Consider the following 19,650-nt stretch of genomic DNA (forward strand, 5'->3'; position numbering starts at 1 on the left):
ATCATATGACTATACAGTAAACAAGTGCTGTTTGTTTTAACAACAATCAAAGTGAACTTTTGTCTCTCTGCCCGACCTCTGGGTGTCGGTGAAGATTTGTCTGCGTGATGCTTGTAGGTTCTGGCAAGAATGAAGCTAGCAAAACCTAGTCCCTGACACAAAGCTCATGTGTCAAAATGCTTCATCAACCAAGCCATTTTTTGCCAGCAGCAGCGAAATTTTTTCAACCTATCCATACAAGCCTCTCTCCATCACATAACCTTTTTACCTCATAAAAGAGAACTTTGGTTGCAGTATCTGCAATTTGTTTCTATCATGTTCTCTAATTAGTATCAATTTTTTAACAGGTCAATGCCTTGATCAAGTGTACTGGTATTGCCGTAGACTGAAGACTATCTGTGCAATACTGTGTTTGTCTATGCAGCCAGTGTACCACTCCTAGCCATGAGATGTACCTTGGGTTTATCAAGCAACACATGAGGATGTCTACACAGTGCATGAATTAATACCACAAACTTCAATTAAACTTACCATGGACCTTGTAGCCGGGACTGGCGCCCCGTGTCGATGCCACAGTTTCTGTATCGGATACTGAGAGGCAGATTAGCTACCCAATCTCCCAGACCATTCACTCCATTGATCGAGGGAAACACACACCATTTTCAATTTGTTCTGATTCCATTTCTTTGCTTGTTGCTATACAGTACCGGTAGTTCCCCTTCCTGTTTTTAGGGACGAGGAAATGGTTGAGATACAAGTTACTCTTTCCTGAATGAAATGAGTTCATTTTTTATTCTGGAATCAATCCAGTTCATTTCTGCCCTTGCTAGCTAGGATGTCATTCAGCAAGGATGGCATTCTGTTGTACAGAGCTTGAGCTTTGAACATTGTCAATTCATTTGAGAGAGAATAACATCAGATGACAGACTTGCATTTCTCTGGTTCTCTAGTCAACACATTGCACGCTGTAGCTTATAGCATGTGAATCTGTACAGTAGTTTTCCAAAACATTGAAATTCCTTCTTTTTTGGACAAACTCTGAGCCAGTGTGTGTTTCCTTTCTTGCCTGGAGTGAATGGTCTGGATGCATCGTCCACCCAGCAATCTAACAGCATGGTTCTCCCCCTTGACACACCAGGGACTTCTCCACAGAACTCGTTAAGGAGTTTGGCTTTCATTTCTTGTTTCTTCTTGCCATGCTACAAGCACTTCAACAATGCAAAATTAGTCAACTGACTGCAATTGAATTTATCTTTTTCCAATTTCAACTGTCAGAGATTTTAAAGATATTTGTTTCCGAAACCTTGAGAAAAAGGGTTGAAATGAAGGTTACATGTACTTCTTGTAGTTGCTTCAAAATCAAAACTGAGTCAAACACAAAAAGTCTGATTGAAATACTTCTCTCAGAGTGACATCAAAATTTCTGAATTTGGCATATTACACAAACAGTATAATGACGGTTTGGGTTTGGAAAAACTTGCTCTCTCATCCCCCCAAAATGCTAATTCTGTTGCTCATCAAAAAAGTTAGTTCTACTTTTTTACTTATCACATTTTGGTCAGGAACTTTTTGTCACAAAAAATACTAAAAAGCAACGAAGTAAAAAGATGTTTTGCTTGTCATGTTTCTCTTTCCTGGTTTTTTTTTGGGGGGGGTTTATTATACCGGTAGCTCAGGTGCAGTTAATTACTTAGTGAATGTTATTTCTTTTGCTGATTTACTTTTTTTAAAATTCTTTTGTCAAAAGAACCGACTGTGGACTGAGTTGGTACAACAAAAGACAGAAGTTTGTCAAGTTATACCATGGAAGATACCCACAACAGGAGACTGAGAAAACTGCCTTAGAATCATCCAACATTAAAAATGTCACAGAAAAAGTGAACAAAAGTGACCATTTGTAAACATTTCACTTTGCTGTATCCAAACCATGATCAACTGGAATTTCTGAAATATCGATGGAACAATTTTGAGTAGGTGTGAAAAACAGTTCCTTTGATTTGCAATGTTTAGAGTCATGGATACACGCATCTGCTTGGCAGAAAAGATAAACCGATTGTCAAAGTTGACAGGATCCTTACCATGTTGCTGCCAACCCCAGCATTTAATGATCTGAGAGTTGTAACACATCTTGAACAAACCAATCACAAGTTATGCAGCAGGGCAACTCACCGGAACCTGTCGGTGCCTGTGGACGGGGAACACGCAGCCCACACCAGGGGGGACTTGTATGCGCTAGGGTGCTTCGAGAGATTTGAGTTTGCCTGTTGGTGAAGGAAAGGTATGGTGTAATGTTAACAGTGGCTTCATGATGTATAACCAGCACCTGGCACACACAAAATTAATTCTGCAAAAACATACAAGTACACTTGATCCAATTGAGATAAAATAGCCAATAACACAACCTTAAAATAGAGTGACATACTGTGAATATTACTGGTAGATTTTGAAAAAGATAAAACCTGATCAAGTGACATGCAATAATCTTGTTAATGAAGATGAAATTTTTAGGAAATTTTAATTCTTTCAAAATAAGAGATATTTTTTCTTTGCATTTTTAACAAAGAGTATTCAACTGAAGTGGACTGGTCTTTAAGACCACACACCTACATTTGATAGAATTGGACGTGAATGGAGATTGTGACTGTTGAATAGAAGCACTTTCAATACAGGCGATTCACAATACAGTGCACCACCAAAAGTTTGCCAATGGAAGGCAATTTTTCAAGTTTTCGAATGACACAAGCATGGCGGTTCATAGCGATAAAGTGTATGTCGGCATGTAACATGGGGAAATTTGAGTGATCTGAGCATTTTTGAATCACGAATATTCCTGGTGTTACATTGAATGAATCTTTTCAACCGAGACAATCAAACTTTCAGGTAAAATGAAAATTTCATGCCCACAGCACAGTAAGTAAATAGGTCTGTGCCGTGTTTTCCCACGATGCACTGCAATGAAAGCCTCTCCATGGTAAATTCGTGTTGGCACTCTGCATTGTGAATTGCCCGTATTGACTAACAAGAAAAAGAAATGTAGCTCTGAAAAAGAGCAATAAGTTAAACTTCCTTTAAAGATACATGTAAATTTACTAGCACTTTGATGGTTCATGCATGGTTCGAAGGAGTAAACTATCTTCTCATGGTCTGATGTTGCTCACACTGTAAATGAATACTACACATTCGTAATCAGAACAAAACTATTAAATGATGTGATTTGGATGTGTGCCGGTGCTGATTATACTCAAGATGCTGGGCACGAGATTGGTAAACATTGAATGTTTGAGGAATTTGTCAATTTTTTGTGGTTTTGGTGTGGGTTTGAGGAAACTCTGAAACACCTCATGTGTGCATCAAATACTTTCAACTATAAACCAGAGAAACCTTGCAAAATCAACAATAAAGTAACATAGAAATATCAGGTTTTTATACTTGAAGAGAAAGCCCATGAAGAAGCAATGTGCAACTCAATAGTTTGACAAAAAGTTTGAAGAGCGTTTCTCTATTGACACTCTGTACGCTGTAGTGACTGTTGACCACTGATAACAAAGTATTGTTTACCAATCCAGCACCCAGTCCCTCAACAGGCATACTACCAGGCAAATGTACTCAAGCAATGAATACCCTTCGGGTAACCAGCCCCCATAAGAATGCTGCAGGACTTTTAAGGATTAGTGTCAATAATACATTGGAATTTTCTTTCTGCTTATTTCCATAAGTAGTCAGACTTTTTAGTTTAAAATTGCTTACATTTTCAGAAGAGTTTTTGGTATTTTCTGAATACTTTTATGTGCATTTCAGTTATTCTATAAATTACCAAATGCTCTCTCCACCAATTGAAAATTGAACTTATCAAAAGCATCTTAACTTTTACTGACAAGTAAATATCAAATTTCAATTTTCTGATATCAGATATTCTGCAGGGGGGGCTGGTTAAATGTTTTGTAATTGCACACTGTTATGGCACATTCTATGCGTTGGATAATTAAACCATTTCTAGAGTCCTTCATTTTAGAAGTGTTGGTAACACAGCATTGTTCATGTACTGAGGTAGTCCACAAGTCCCCCAAATGGTAACTTCAAGTTTAGGTCCAAAGATGTGGCACTGAGGGGACAGGGTTGGAAGTCAAATGGATCCAGAAAAGTCACTTTCTGAAACTCAGTTCCAGTGACCTGCTCCGAGGTTTGCAATCCATGTAGAATTCTAGATGTCTGATGCAATTGGTTCCTGGCATCTTATTACAGCAGTCAACAGTGGCGCACTGATCCTTCCTGCTAGGAAAGCGGTGTACATACTGTACATGTACACTGCTCGATGTCAAACGCCATCTCCAATTATCGTAAGTCACAGGCTTCCTTCATACAGTCTTGTACCAGCAATGATGAAAAGTACGATGTAAATTCACATGGGCTGATGTACATGTAGCACGTGCATATTTGACAGAATCCAATATCGAAATGAACACTTTGACACGCAAAGTGGCTGACCAGTCCAATGGCAGGAAATTAACAAACTTAATTTCATCTGTCCTTCTGGAGTAATGCTGTTTCTCTGGCTGTCTCCTGTGAGTTCCATTAGAGATGTCATTTCACTAGGGCTATCTTCCAGAGGATGCTCTACTGACTGAGTGAATTGGAACCTGGATGCAGTCCATTTCCAGCAAATGACTTGTACGTGTAAGTCGTCTCTCATGATGTCTAATCCATGATACTGATCACATTGCCTAGGAATTGGTACCGCAATGTCCAATGGATTTTCCAGGGTTTGATGATCTGCAGCCAGCTGTCTTCCTTGGACAGGGAATCTGCAGGAAAGATGAAAGGAAAGAGATAAAACACTTCAGTTTATCGAGCATAGCAAGAAAATACATGTATTAGCAGTTCTTTTTCCACAACAGCTTCAAGTCCAAAATGGTCACATTTCAATCTGTAACCAAATGTAGATTTCTTTTAAAAAACAGCCACTCTGGAAATCTGTAGCACATTTACTGACACTGCAAGGTAAGTTTCACAAAACATGATTAAAATCTTCATAAATACATTAAACTGTAGTGCTTTTTATAAACGTTTTACAGATGCCGACACGTTCTTCTGAGTGATCTACATGTACATGTATGATTTTGTCTTCTGTTACAACAAAAAAAAGTCAACCTTGGCTCTTTAACCAACCATGTACATGTACTTATTTGCAAATGTTGAGACAGATCAGAGACAATAGCGAGGAATTACGGTAACCCCAACAAGTTATAGCCTAATAAATAGGGAAAATCACAACAACTCAATGTGGATCCACACTAGGGTATACCAAATCCTTGAGGCTGACAGTGCAACTCAATGTGGATCCACACTAGGGTATACCAAATCCTTGAGGCTGACCATGGAGGAAGGACACCGAAGGAGTTTGACCTGCCCGGGCTATAACATCTGGCCAATTACCACTTTCTGGCATGCCCGGTATGTCCATAGCCAGAGCGTAGCACATGCCTGCTACTCACCACCTGTTTTGCAACCATAAGCTCCCTTTGTACCCCATGATCGTCGCCGCAATTTTTCGTTGGTAATCTGCATCCCTAAAACGCTGTGTACTGTAGTATAGGAAGTTGAATAATCATGCCATCGTTTGATATGAACTTGATATGAACCGACAACATCATCAAGTGTAGTGTTTGCGCAGTTGCTTTTATTAGGCTGCATACCCGAAGTGTTCATCAAACGCTTTCTTCTGGACTTCTTTTAGGAATAAATAGCCAAACTGTATGTAAGATTTTGTGTTTTGTTTGAATCATTTTTATTATGGCATTCGTACAAAGGCATATTTTATGAGATTTCACGATCACTCCTTGTGAGGAAATAGCGCATTTTGTTGCAAATGAACTAAGCTTTCCAGTAGTAGTGAACATTTTGTTGGCCAGTCTTAGCCAAATTCGTTCCAAGCCTTTGACACTGATGTATATTGGACGGAGGAGACTAGAATTACAAACTTTGCATGGATAATGAAAGAGTGTGTCAAAATTTAAAAAGTTTATTTATGATGGCAAAAGTAGGTCTAATATCAGGCATTTTTCTCTCTCTATTTCCTGGTCACATCGATAGTTCGTATTTAATTGCAACCAAAAAACTATGAGTATTGCCAGGGTATTACTGGCCCCACTTGCCCAGCTAAGATGCAGGCTTATGTTTTCTATTATTCATCAGACTCGTTGGCGACCATCATTAGACTTGCCTGAGTTACAACTTCTTCTGTGTCCTTCCTCTATGGGCTGACAGTGCAATTCAATGTGGATCCACACTAGGGAATACCAAATCCTTGAGGCTGACAGTGCAGCTCAATGTGGATCCACACAAGGGGATACCAAATCCTTGAGGCTGACAGTGCAATTCAATGTGGATCCAGACGAGGGAATACCAAATCCTTGAGGCTGACAGTGCAGCTCAATGTGGATCCAGACTAGGGAATCCCAAATCCTTGAGGCTGACAGTGCAGCTCAATGTGGATCCACACTAGGGAATACCAAATCCTTGAGGCTAACAGTGCAGCTCAATGTGGATCCACACAGGGTCATCTTCATATCTGAATATAACTGGCCACACATCCTACCTGCTGAAGCTGCCCTCGAATTGAATTGGTTTGTCCACTAAACCTCGTTCCACAAGCAGGTGCTAGCCAATGAAGGCAGTGAATGCAGGTACCAAGCAATGCCAACCCAATGCCAGGGGTGTGATGCCATCATCAGTCAAGGTCAAGTTGACCTAAAAACTTGTGATGATGTAGCAAGAATTCCTTGACATCCAAGCAGACAGTATGGTGACATGGAGAGGTGTGTGGTGTACTATGATGGTGAGCTTGGAGGTCAGATCACAAGCCAATACTCAAAGCTGGTAGTAAACTCCAGTATCTGTGAAGAGAACCAACAAAAAAGACAGGGCATGGTTTATCATACATGTACAAGTACTTTCACATTAAGAGATCCATACATGATGCCCCAAATTTATATCCATCAACACATACTGGTGAATTAAAATGTATGTACTGCTACATTCAAATGTTTTAAAAGTGGTATAAGATACCGGTCGCAGACACAAATGACACTAAATACTGGAAGAATTTAATCATGTACATGTTCAATGTATCTGTTTACCTGAAATTATTCACTGTTCATTGATTTCCACAGTTTTACATACATGTACATGTACACAATATCTCAATTTTCAAACACTGCACAAATACGGGGGAAAAGCCATAGAGGTACCACTAAAAAGCAAAGCTTATGATTGTGGGCCCTTGAAGCAATTTATAGTTACTATTAATTAATTACCACATAAAAAAATGTATGCATGCAAGGGTTCATAAGATACATGTAAGTTTTCTAAGGTTTTTACATTTAGAGGCAAAAAAATGGTTGTGACAAACATTACAAAATAGTGGACAAACATTTGCAATTCCTAAAATCAGATCTTAGTTTTGTTGACTGATAGAAAAAAAAAATGCAGATATGATGTGAACTTTTATTATGTCAAAACTTTTCTTGGGAATGTATATACTGGTATTTCTGTTGAGGTTATCTGCTCAAGGAATGGCAAAATCAGCCTGTTTCATGTTTGTTACTCTGTGGACACACACTGTGAAGTACATGCATGTTATTTCCTTAATTACATGTACTGGGGCTCTCCCTAAATTCCTGTTTAAGATATTTATAAGTTAAATAACAAGCCATAGATTTTAACACTTTTCTCAAATTGTTTGTTTCTATGAGAGTGGTATTTTAGCTAACCTGAAAAACATGAGCTGACACAGTTATGTGCATGGCCCACCGGAACCCCTAATATAAGCTGGACATTTTTATCAAGATCCTGATTATTTTAACAACGAACAACTGAATCCTATTAAATTGTGTAAACTATATCTCTACAAAGGTGGAAAGCTTGCGGTAGCACCATGCAAGGATATGAATCCTTTGTGAGTCTGTATGGTTCAGAAAAGAACAGTGAGGAACTCAACGTTTCGGACAGTATGCTCTGTCCGTCGTCAGGAGACTGAAGAGATGCCGATATGGAGTGGGGCTTATGAGCTGACTGGGAGTACTGGAGTGTGACGGATCCTACTGTGTAGTCAGGTGGAACGAGGATGCAGCTGGTGTGGGGTCTCTCCGAAGTTCACGGTAGCTGCCGGAATTGAGTATATCCATGATCTTCTGATCATACTCAACCCGGTCCATGAGATGGATTTGTCTTGGCGGAGGGACTTGATGGCTGAACGGTCTTCTCTGGTGGTGTTGGGCTTAGGATTCTTGTGTTTCCGGAGGGCTTGGCTGATGTCGAGGCGGAGGATCTCATCGGCGGTGGTCTTGTCTAGGCGGCGGAGAGTGGGCTCAGTGGCTTGAATGATTTTCTTCCTTGGGCAGGGACCGGGGAGTGAGCGCAAACTTCAGGCCTAGAGCAAGAACTTTCTCCTCGCTAGAGGACAAGGAGCGCTTGCTCATGTTGACCACGGTGTGCTTAGTGAAGGACTCCTTGGACTGAAGGTGGGGCGGTACTGAGCATATCCTGAGCAAGCACAACATCAAGGTGTTCCACACAGCTCCCCTCAAGATCCACGGGATGCTGACTTCCCCATAAGGACAGGCAAGATCCACACCGCCGACCAGGTGTATACAAGATCCCCTGCCAGTCTGGCAAAGTGCACATCGGAGAGACTGGTAGGGACCTCCCTACCAGGATCAAAGAACACAAAGCCCATGGCAGGGAGGGGGACTATGAGAAGTTAGCCATCATCAAGCATTCCCACGCCGAAGACCACACGATCTACTGGGAAGAAGCCCACCTCATCGCTAGCATCGAACAGTAGTACATGTACCGATACATGCACGACATGGACAAATCTAGCTACCCTTTCACACAAGCTTTCTTTTCCTCAAATACATGTGGCTAGTTAAAATCTACTAATGTACATGTATGTATAAAAGGAACAGGCACAATGTACTACCGTATCTGACAGCTTCCAACGTCCATCCCACAGATTCTTGTGTTAAATTTTAGGGCAAATTTGAACATCTTGCATTAATTTCAAATCATACCCTTCAAGGGTTGTTTAAATTTTGTGCTCCAACAAAGTGGAGTGCAACTGGTCCTCACAAATTCTATATACATGCACATATGTAACATGTACTTGAATTATGAAAGCTTTAACAATTACAATTTAGCCAAATGGTTATACCATATACATGCACCGGCATTTTACACACGTTTGATAATCCTTCGATTCAGTGGCAGGAAGTGAGAAGACATGGCTATCTGCAAAAGTGAAAATATTTTGGTCACTTTCTTGACAGACTGAGACACCAAATTGCAAGTTTTTCACATGATCAAATGCTGTTCTACTGAAATTGGATCTGGACACTTCCAATGCCTTTTTCTCAAATTCTTTAATCTTTTCAATGGTAACAGTGCACAGTGCAGATGTCAGTCAAGCCGGTTCCAGTACATGTACATGTACCAGAAACAAAAAACAAATCCTAACATGAAAGCAAATCACTGGCCACTGGATGTAACTTTGGTATAAACCAGGGTTGTGGTGTCTTGTCAAGTACATACATATGTCACATTGATATTGAAAGGGTGAAGTTGTTAGTGGTGAGCAAGCCATAAGACAAAAATCCCTCTCTACAGGAATTATCTACAACAGCCATCAGAGGGGAGTGGGAGAGGGGGTACATGTAAGTCCTCCACTGTCAGTCACTGAGTCACCCAGGTGAATCAGGCTGCTTCAGACAAACAAGCTTGATCTTAATGTCTTTTTTATGCACTCAGACCCCGAACCATGCTGTTGATGAATATATTTTGTACTGTACCCGGTAGGTAGGGGAGAGATGATACATGTACATATGATTGCTCGGCACGAGTTGGCAAAAGGGACATTGTAAAGCTAGAATCTGTAATAATACGGATCTAGCAAATGTCAAAGATTTCTTCTTCTGGCAATGCAACTGCATCTGAAATTGTTAAGTTGTCATCAGAAACTGCTCTTAGATCCTGCTGACTTTTACATGTTGTATGAGGCAAAGAGACTCACATACTGACCTGAGATTGATTCTTGGACAGCGCCAACCTCTCTTCCTGGATCAAACTGAACTGAGTAGTATTTCATGAGCAAATCCTTCCCACTAACTGAGCTCACTCTGTGGCTGTGAATAAGAAGGCAATGGCATATTGAATATCAATCTGTTTTTCCAGCGGACGTTTCAGTGTCAGCATTTCTAGCAACCATGGAAAAAACAGATACTGCACAACTTCACACCATCCCCAACTCTACAGATGGAGAGCTCAAAACACTATTAAACACCACCATTCTGGAATTTTGTTAAGTTTTTTACTGAACTGTCAAATCTCCTGATTTTTCTTCTGAATCCACTGATGCTTTTCCCCTTAAAGCATGTCACTAGCATCCAACCAACCACTTCATGGTTTCTCTCACCCTGTCAGATCTTGGTCATGGTATAATCAGTCTCTTTTACCGGGGGAACTATTTGTTGGTTCTTGGCTGCTGGGTGATTTTCTCCCTGTGGCAACTGCTGTTCTCATATTAGTGTTTGATGCACTGAGTGGTACTTCACTTCTACTGACAGTAGATGGTCACATTGCTATTTCCTATCCTCTGCAGTACCCTTCACTGATGACTGAGTTCAGATCCAAGATCACTGTATGCACTTCATGGGCTTTGGTATTCTTGATCTTTTTTCTGATAAACAGGATTTACATGTACGACACAGTTACCGTTACATGTGTCTGGGACTACAAGATGACTCGAGGACATATCTTTTTGTTACACTTGCTACTCTAATGCTGACAATCATATTCATCCTGTATACACACATCATGCTAATGGCTTGCAATCAAGCCAGACCCACTGCTGCTGAAAACCAAGCAGGCAATGGCCAAGGTGGGCAAAGAAACACCATTAGGCCTACTGTGGTTGAAAAAAACCTCACGTTTTTGCAATACCCACCTTGTCCCTCCCGCCCGCGTTCCTGTCCGATATATAGCCCCCTCTGTTGAAAAAGGACGTCGGCAACGCCACATGCACGACGCGTGCTATGTGGCGCATTCCACCAAATCGGTGTATTTCTACGCGCAAGCTTATTAATATTTTGTGACCCCACGAAATTCCTACAATAAGACAAATCATAACGGGAGAGATCATAGAAATATATCTATAAATTCCGAATTTGGGACTGATAGTATCCAGTCCGGGGTAGTTCTTTCACAAAAAGCCCCAAATTGGGGGCCTATTTTGGATAGAGGCGGGTGGCTACATTCAGAAATGCCCTTAGCTTTACTGCTATTTTGGGGGTATCTTCCTTGAAAAGCGAATAGAAAAAAAACATGGCAAACCCCCATGAAAATGAAACGAAAAGTGATCTTCTGGCCTTTATCTTGAATTTCCAGTGAAAAAAAAGGAAGCCAACCTCTTTACGAGAGTCATCAGGCGGCACTGTTTCGGTCCGATTTCGCACTGTTTTCAATGGGCGCGTATTTGTTATGTGCAACTCAACACGCGTAAAGCGCCCTCTACTTAAAAGTGAGAAAATGAAATAGCGCTCTCTATTATTAACCTAGGACAAATCAAATAACGAAGCCACCAAAACTTACTGTGCCACGTACCTCCGGCCCTTGTAACTTAAGAGTAAATCCCATTTTTTTTTTACAAAGGCACCCTCGAATAGTGGCCCCATTTTTATAGAGTCAGTAGTTTCTTTTACGTATCTTTGCTTTGGTTCGTTTTTTGCTAGACAGAAACATTTGAAAATTTGTCCATTTCAACTTCAAGGCGTTCCATAAAGTTCATAATTTTTATAATGTGATTTTTTTTCTGCAAAGAATGGCCCTCCTGATATCTCTCAAGTAAAAAATAATCTGAACTACAAATAGGGTAGGGATAGGTTGGCAATAAATTGACACAAACATGTCTCTTTCTTGAATAATTTTATTCAGTAGCTGTATCACACTGTCACTGCTTCAGTTCCATATCTTACAAGTTATTGAATAATCCTATCAAAAATCATTTTGTTTCAACACAATGGGACATCACTCATCTGATCCGTACTTAATCCGAGTTTTCTGGAATATTCTAATGCAACTATACTTCATGAATATCCACGATCAACAAAAGGCAAACCTCTCATGGGACCCTGCACCATCATGTGCCATCCATTCATGCTGTTGGAACATACACACAGAGGAAATATGCATAGAACTATTATTAGAACATATTATTTAGGGGATGAGTGGACCTGGGATTCCGTGGATTGCATTTTGTGGATTGCATATACCTGGGGATTTTGTGGATTACATGTACCTGTGGACTTGGTGGATTATATTCTCCTGTGGACGGCACGGATAGACTAGACAACAAGAAAATGGCCACAGGGAAACTATTTGACTTATATTCTGTCGCCACTTCCCATCTTTTCAGAATCAGTTCTGGAAGTGAAGTTTTAATCTCCATGCACTGCCTTTTACAGGCCACATCACAACAATCCCTATTAGGCCTTCACATTATTGCCCAAACTACATTAAATGCACCAGCCAATCAGAATGCAGAATTGCCCAGTAGGTGATTTAAGATGCACCCCCTTGCTGTATAAACCAATTGGATCTCACTGATTAAGAACTAAAGCAAGTAGTCGTACATTTCATGTTACAATATAAAACGTACAATGATTCATCACACAGTGCTTAACGGTTGTATTTTCAACCAGTGTGCGCCGGTCATCCTCAGGAGTGGACAACCAGAGCACACTGATGAAAACATCAAGTACACACTGGTTATCAGAGCCATCCCTCTTCCAAAAGAAATCCACATGGTTTTTACTGCAAATGATTTATGCTTTCGTTAAAATAGCAGTCATTCTGTAATTCCTTTCATATTAAATTGCTACGTTCATTAAACAATGTAACAGTAATATGTACGCAATTAACCTGAGGAGGGGGGGGGCTGATATTCATAAACGGTCCTTGTTACCAATGGCAACATCAAGTCTTTACTAAGAGAAGCAACAAATGGAGTAACATCTAATAGAAGAATACCTCATTATTTAATTGCAACATTTACAGATTTTCAAAATAATATGTACACATTTTTCATAAGAAAGGTATCTGATATGAACCCACTGTCCCTGTTACAGTCATTGCCATTCACCCTAAATACGAGAGGAACCTTTGTTATTTTGAGAAAACAAAAGTTATGACAAATTTTAAATTAACCTGTCTCTCGGATACACCATCTTCATTTAGGAAAAGCTTCACAACATACTTCATAAGAATGAACAGTTGCATTTTTTTCTTTTTACAAAGCAACATAACAGATGAATGCCAGTCTCTAGAACTTTAGGTGATGGTATCTCCATTCAACAATGAATTCTACCACCGTGTATGACTGTTTACCATTGTAATCTACAATGTATGTATTGTCATTTATTCTACAGTTGTAAACTGTGATAAATTCTACTGAGACTTGTTACTGTATTGCGTTTGTAATTTCCCTTCTGGGTGCCTGTTTCAGTCCCTGTTTGTAGTGTTACCCTCCATGGTTTCCCAAGTTTGACAGACCTCAACCATTTTGTAGATAAAAATGTTATCTATTCTTAACTTTCAAAGTGAATAATGTGAACAATTAATGTCAAACCAACCTTTTGATTTGTTTACTTGTTATATATAAAAAAAACCTATTATCAATCCTTATAAATGCTTTATAATAAGGGATATATGTGCTTGGCTGGCTTAAACATGCATTTAAGGCCAGCTAAGGAGAAAGGACACCGTGATAATGCCTAATCCGCAGGTGAGGGCATTAATTATCAGCGTTCAGTCTCCTGAGAACATATTTATTCCCATTCATAAGTACCTTTTTAGTCAGTGTCAAATGGAGTCAACATTTGATGAATTTCCAATATTTGTTGTAGAACTTTTCGTTCATTTTCCTGAACACCCCATCCTTTTTATTTAATAGTTGTCCAAAAGAATCTCCAGATATGGACTTGAAATGCACGTGCGTCAAAACTAATAACATGTAAACTGTCTTGTATCCAGGTGCCAGTGCGTTGTTTATGCAGCAGGCAGTATCACTTCTCAGCGGCCATTATCAAATGTTAATACACGGTCAAGTTGCACGCTGTAGAAAGGGAAACTGTCTGAGGTATTTATGAATGAGCTTCAACTGTACTGCAACAAATATTAAAACATTCTTTCTTAAGGAAATAGAGAAGAGAGTTTTACAAACATGGCTACATACTTGTCAGAAATACAGTTTGTATCAAATACGGTTGGAAAATGTGCCGAAATTTTTTTATTCCTTGTAACTTGGACTTTTTATTCCATTCTATGTTACACAGACTCATTTTGTCTACAATTTCACTATTCTTCTGGCACTGCATCTATGAGACACTAGTACGGTTTTTGCATACACTGTTCCTTTATGGGCAAATTATAGCCATAACATTGTTTTCTACAAATTTCACCGACTTTCTTCGTGATGCATGGAACACAAATATGGTCTGTATAGGATTGGATATGAGTTCCCACTTTTCTGACATACATGTAGCTTTCCATCTACATCGCTGGTCTCATCTCGCATAAGAGCATTTGGGATAAACTTCTAAGGCTCTGCAGTTTCGATCCAACTGGGGTTGCCTGACACCGGCTTGTGACTCCTGATCAACTTTAGCCTTGAACCTATCAATTCATAAAAAGAAATAACGATAAACACTCTAATAATAAAACAGCATCATCGAAATACAACAGAACGGACAATAATACTCGCTTCAAATTCGTTAAGCTCTGATAAAGACTGGTATCATCTCCACTTCTTGCATTCTTGAATTTGCAAATAAATGCCACATGGACTACACTAGAGATTGCCCTTCTTTCTTTGAAGGTTCCCTAGATTCTAATACGAACTACCCTGGAACATGTCCACTAGAGCGTGTCATTCCCCAGACAGCACGAACCTTCGCTCCCACACTGCTCATCCTCATCCCCAGCTACACTTTGACAGTAGGTGTACAGGTAAGATGTACTGTGATCTTCAGCACAGTTAATCATGTGTTGCTCTAGTCCCTCAAGTCAGCTCAGTTGGGATCAGCTTGGGATAACCACTTCAGCTTTGCAGGTGCATACATCAGTGGCAATGCTCCCTTCGCTCTTCATGACGAGTACCAGCAGCATTGTAGGATGAGGTAGGTGTCCTGTAATATCCATCTTGAACAGCAGGGGGTGAATTCGTTGATCTTTCTGGCGGTGAGCTGCAATAACAAAAACAACACTTTACCCTGATTGGCTCCTGTCCTCATGCATATGCGTTGTGATTTTACATAACTTATGCAAGAGATACGTATTCCTTTAAAGTACATCACAGGAAGCAAACATTCAAAGAGATTTCCATAAAATTACATGTAGTGTAACTGGTTAGCACAATCACAATCAGATCAGAAAACCTTTTGAGCAAAACAAATTTTAAAAAGAGGAAACGTGTGAATAACTTCATAAATTAATGCTGATTGGATACATTCCCATCAATTATTTCGTATTGATCAGACATCAAATCATGGTCCTTTCTTGATTTTGAAATAGCATAGGATGACTCAAGAAGACGATGCAACCCCAAACAGCCACTGGAGTAAGGTGTACATTAAAGATGAAAACTGTAAAAATGAAGACAAAATGACACTGGATGAGTGTGGTGTGGTGGTATCAGAATCCATAAAGCAAGATTGCCAGTAAATGCAAGAAAATTAGTAACACAGTCAGAAAACATTTTTGATAATGGGAGCTATATACACACATGGCTTGTTACACTACAGACTTGTATGTCTATGACTTCTACATGTAAGTGCATTTTGCTCAAAGTTAAATACCTTCATTAATACGATGACTGAAAAAATTCTTCTGCTATTGATAAACATATTAATTCTGACTCATTTTACCATAGACATAATCGATTCCATCACCTAAATTGATACGCTAATCTTTGGTCCAAAAGATGATTCACTACTTGGTTATGCATGAGCGCTCCCCACTACTGTGCTCTAACTTTATGGTACATGCTACATATACTCACGGAATCTATCAGAACAAAATGGCCCTTAAATTGTATAAAAACAGCCCAAAGAGTGGGCCAAGCCCCTAAAGGAATACCTATTTCAACAAAATACAAAGAAGACAGAGGCTGCACTAGGACAGACATCCTTCAAAGTTGTATAAAGCGTGATAAGACAGATGTTCAGAAGATTGTGAATACCATCACCGGCATGATAAATCCTTTTGAATCTGATGAAGAGGTGAATCTAGTCCACATTGTATCTGGCATAGTAGCTTCTGAAGATGTAGAAGTTGATCTCTTGTTGCCATATGAAAAAGGAGAGACTGAACTATTTAAGTTCTGCCAAAATCAGCTACAGTCAGCAGACATGGATGAAGAAATTGAAACTCACGACATTCAGTAAAAAGTAAAGAGCAAAGTCAATGGAAAGGAGGTTACACTGAAAGTTGATAGACATCCTCTTACCAGGCTAGAAGCAATCTGAAAATTCCAAAACGTGGATCAACGTGAACTCCTACGTTATTCCTAAGGTCCTCTTCGTCTTGCTTTAGCCTCTCTGCAGGGATGTCTTGTGAAAACAAAACGCAGACATTACACATGCTTAAAGTCAACCAGAGAAAGCTGCTGTACATATTCCAAGAGGTTGTGTCTATGTAGTTGATGCCAAGGCCATGATACAAAAACTGGATGTTAACAAGCTTGAGGGCCATTGCACCTTCTCAAACCTTGCTCATGTGTTGCTCAGAAGGCTTGTGAAACTTGCTAAAACAACTGGATCAAATGAGATTCACTATGTAGCACCTACAGAGACATATCCATCAAGAATGCAGAAAGAGCAAAAAGAGCTTCTATGGGTTCCTATGTGATGCGTGCGTGTGGGCAGACCATTCCAAAACAATGGAAGAAATTTCTGTCCTTTGGTTCAAACAAGGAAGCACTATTTCAGTACTTATTCGAAACGTGGAAGATGATTACAGTTTAAGCACTCATAAGCTGTGTTATGCGCATGGAAATGTTAAAGCAGGTTGTTGATGAGAACAAAACAAGATTGTCTTGACCCCTGACAGCAATGAGAACAACACAGTTCTTCTGTTTGAAGAGATGAAAATAAACGCAGGACAGATCGTCGGATTCACTGATGAAGGTGAGATTTCAAATGAGATCAGCAGCTTTGAATGCAGGTGCAAGGGAGGAGAGGAGGAGGCATAGGAGGGCCTTGACAGTTCACTGCACATTCTGGTGGCAGTTTACCCCCACAACTGGTGCCACTGTAGACCAGCTATAGCCGTGCTTGTGGGAGTGTGTTAACTTCATTGAGACAGCTGGGGTGACAGTCCGAGGTTTTGTTTCTGAAGGGGCATCCTCAAACAGAACATTCTACTGTCTGCATGATTCAAAGTCCCAGCAAGCTGCTACACCATCACAGTGCCCAATGTACTCCACCGAGAGTCACATCGATCCATCTCGGAAAGTCAATTTCGTTTGTGATGTCCCCTGTCCAATGAACACTACCAGAAACAATTTTGAAATTCCGACTACAACTGCACACGGAACTAACAACATCCCAGACGCAAGTGTTCAACACTTCAACGATATCCATGCCAGAAGAGTTAATCGAGGGGTCAATTCTCCTGGTATGTCCAGCCATGCTACCACTCATCAATGTTTGAGCTACAAGGTCATCACCGCTCAAGGCAATACCAGTCACAGGCAAAATGGCAGAGGTTTGTAATTTCTCATACAATTATAAACAGGTAGTTTGATCTTTTGGTATTACGCAAAATCTGCTCAGCATTAGACTTTCATTATGAGTACAACAGGTTGCGACACAGTAGCCCTTGTTTCAAAGATAACTTTATGCACCAGAAGGTGTCAAGATGACAGATGCACAGAAAGGGAATGTATTTGCATATTGAGAATTACTGAGCCAGCTCTGCTGACTGACTTGGCCAATTGAGCAAACTCTACTTGGCCTCCTTCTACTTCTCAAGCTAGTTGGCTGTTTTCCAAAATTCTCGTCTTACAGACTGTTGAGAGGATAAATCAAGTTGAACCTAAATATTTGGGGGACCGTTTCAGAGTGCTTCGTTTTTATGAATGATGCATTCGCACAGATGAATATATGAAAGCAGATGGAGTGTCAAAGGTTAAAGTAGTTATAGAGCTATATTATGGTCAAAATTATGGTGGTTAAGAGGCTTTGTTCTGGGAAAATATTGATGAAATATTTCAAAGGCTCTTATTATGAAGTTTCAGCAAACAATCCCCCTAAAAATGTACTAAAATGAAGTGCATTTCATCAAGAACACAGTTCTGTCCTCTGTGCCTTTGCATCTTCCACGGCGAACATGTGCAAAGCTACTGAATGAGACTATTTCACACTGATTGTTCATGAGCAATGAGAAAGCCATGTATGCAGCCGCGGCACTGCGAGGAGGGTTGCAAAGGAGCCATCCGTGGCTTAAAAAAACAATGAAAATAATGCCAAATTGAGAGAAATCTTTGATGAAGTAGACATAATGAGGTGTGTTTTGATAAGTATTTTTCCTCAATTACATTGATGGAATATCTTGAAGGTAATGATGTCAGGGCTTCTTGTATGATTCAAGTGAATTGGAAGAATTGACCCCAAGGGATGGTAACAGATAAGTCTCGAGAGCATAGTCAATCTGACCATCGTGCATCAGATCAGGACAGACTTTCAAATGGATGGACAACACGGGGTACACATGTCACTTCAAAGCCAAGGTGTCTCAAAAATGAAGGATGGAACCATGAAAAATATCCATGCCCAAGAGCCGTGAAAGACTCCAATATGGGAGGTAGGTATTTTTTAATTCAACGGCTCTGAGAGGACTGTTTTGTATATACATACAGAAAGATGCAAAAGAAAGAACAAAGAAGTATTTCTGCACAGCTCTTTGAGAGACCAACAAAGGATTCCCATTGGAACTGTATGAAATGTGTCTGTTAACTTCACTGCCTGAGCCAACAGAGAGCCAGACATGTAGGCATATATAGGTTTTGCCCAGCACCCATCTTTCTGGTAACTACTGCTGTTATAGAGGAATGACACAAAATGTCTACTCATGTGTATCCCTGTGGAGCAAAAGCTCTTACCAGAAATATGACTGCAATGCTTAGCCTCCATAGTACAAGTACAAGGAGGCAAAAGAATAGATGTTTGGTACTACAAAATCGGAAAATAGAGTTTAGTTTTTCAACTTGCACTCATGAGAGCCTAACGCAAGAATGACAATCGGCGCTTATAGCCAGTGCTACAAGGCTGGAATCACGTGTTCAAATACTAAGTGTTAATAGGTCAACGGAACAAAGGATTATGTGAAATGGAGTGTGCAGACCATTTCTTTCTGATGGCAGAGAGCTGGTTTTGAGAAGTCAATATAGGTAGCCTCAAGTATGCGCAGATGACTGAAATTGTGTGCTTTGGCTGGTACATTCAACTGCTGCTCGTTTTCTTGTTCAGAGCATTCCAGGTGATCAAGCAAGGGTTGCCCTATGGCTTAGGTATTTGCCACAAGTCTTTCTTTGAGTGGGGT

General features: G+C 40.1%; 1 long non-coding RNA gene across 2 annotated transcripts; it reads right to left on the bottom strand.

Moving 5' to 3' along the window:
• Window positions 1–3,397: 3,397 nt before the first annotated feature.
• Window positions 3,398–11,107, bottom strand: LOC110975950 (uncharacterized). 2 transcript variants are annotated; one of them, XR_002597781.2, is made up of 4 exons: window positions 11,000–11,107; window positions 10,075–10,178; window positions 6,596–6,893; window positions 3,398–4,802 (listed from the first exon to the last, which is right to left on the bottom strand). It is a non-coding gene; the product is annotated as an uncharacterized LOC110975950 (long non-coding RNA). The 2 variants fall into 2 exon arrangements; XR_015423565.1 differs by having other exon boundaries at window positions 10,067–10,178.
• Between the last annotated feature and the right edge of the window lie 8,543 nt (window positions 11,108–19,650).

The sequence above is a fragment of the Acanthaster planci genome, linkage group LG02 (assembly GCF_054643075.1).
Source record: "Acanthaster planci isolate LZ-2023a linkage group LG02, COTS_SCS, whole genome shotgun sequence".
NCBI classification, from domain to species: Eukaryota; Metazoa; Echinodermata; class Asteroidea; order Valvatida; family Acanthasteridae; genus Acanthaster; species Acanthaster planci.